Below are 1,231 nucleotides of genomic sequence, written 5' to 3' on the forward strand. Positions count from 1 at the left end.
CAGAGGTTCCTTGATGTCTTTTGATTTCCTTTCTTCCTGTGCAGGCCTGCTTTCTCCCCATCCCACACTCCTCTCTTCTTAGCTTCTGTTTGTTTTTCTGAAGTAGGTCCCTTTGTATAATACCAGCCTGTCTGTGACAACTAGTAGGTCAAACATCCAGGGCTTGGTCTACCTTCGCTGTCCCCTTGCCCCAGGAGACAGTGATATTCTGAAATCTTCCAAAAGGAAGTAGCTCTTAAGTCAGCTTGACTGAGCATGGTGCCCACTTTGGCTCTCCAGTCCACACAGTCAGACTGATGTCCAGGGGTGGGGTTGGGTGACACCATGGCATCCCAAAGCTCACAAGCCGTTGATGGTCTCTCAAAAACCTGTGCTGACTTGGCTTTCAAGCAGCCCATCTGGGAGGGACTCTGACAAGACGGGCCTTGTGAAAGGCCGGTTACCTGCCAGTGCTCAGAATCCAAAATAGAATCTTGAAGGGCAGCAAACCCTTTAATTCAATGTGTCCCACAGCAGGTCGGTGCGGGGATAACTATGATCTGACTGGTCTTGAGCTATAATTATGGAGTCAGAATAAAAAATTATAGGCATTGTGAGGGCTTGTTTTAAATATAACGTAATCCATACCGTCCTCTCTCTTATTTGCTAGATTTGAGGTGAAGTCTTTGGTAGTTGGCATAGGTTTTGCCTGACGTGTAGTGGATAAAAATGTCTCTTTCCCAGAGAAGAGAACATGGTGGGAGGCCTCCCCAGACCCCTAGCTTTTCCTGCCTTTTGCCTACAATCACATACATTACTCTTCTGTGCCTCTGCGTTGATCACAGTATTCGTATACTGTGTCTCCCCAACTGCCTGTCTCCAGTGCCCGCACAAACCAGCCCACCAGAAACATCTGTGACACTTGGTCTTGATGCCTAAGAACTCATTAATAATACCCACTGCCCAACTTCCCTCACGATGAGGAGCAACTGTATAGTAATCTCTCTACCTAACATTTGGGGAACAGTAAATAAGTAACCTGTGTCCATCTGAAAGATTATTATGCAGAGTTGGGATGTACCTCAATGGTACAGCACTTGCCCAGCTTGTGGGAGGACCCCAGTGCCAGAAAAAAAGACACTATTATGCAGTCATTCAAAGTGTTTATGAGCGGGCATGGTGGTCCATGCCTGCAATCCCATCACTTGGGAGGCTGAGGCAGGAGTATTGAGATCACTCTCAGCTACATAGT

Source organism: Octodon degus, unplaced genomic scaffold (genome assembly GCF_000260255.1).
Source record: "Octodon degus isolate 3935 unplaced genomic scaffold, OctDeg1.0 scaffold00098, whole genome shotgun sequence".
Classification (NCBI taxonomy): Eukaryota; Metazoa; Chordata; class Mammalia; order Rodentia; family Octodontidae; genus Octodon; species Octodon degus.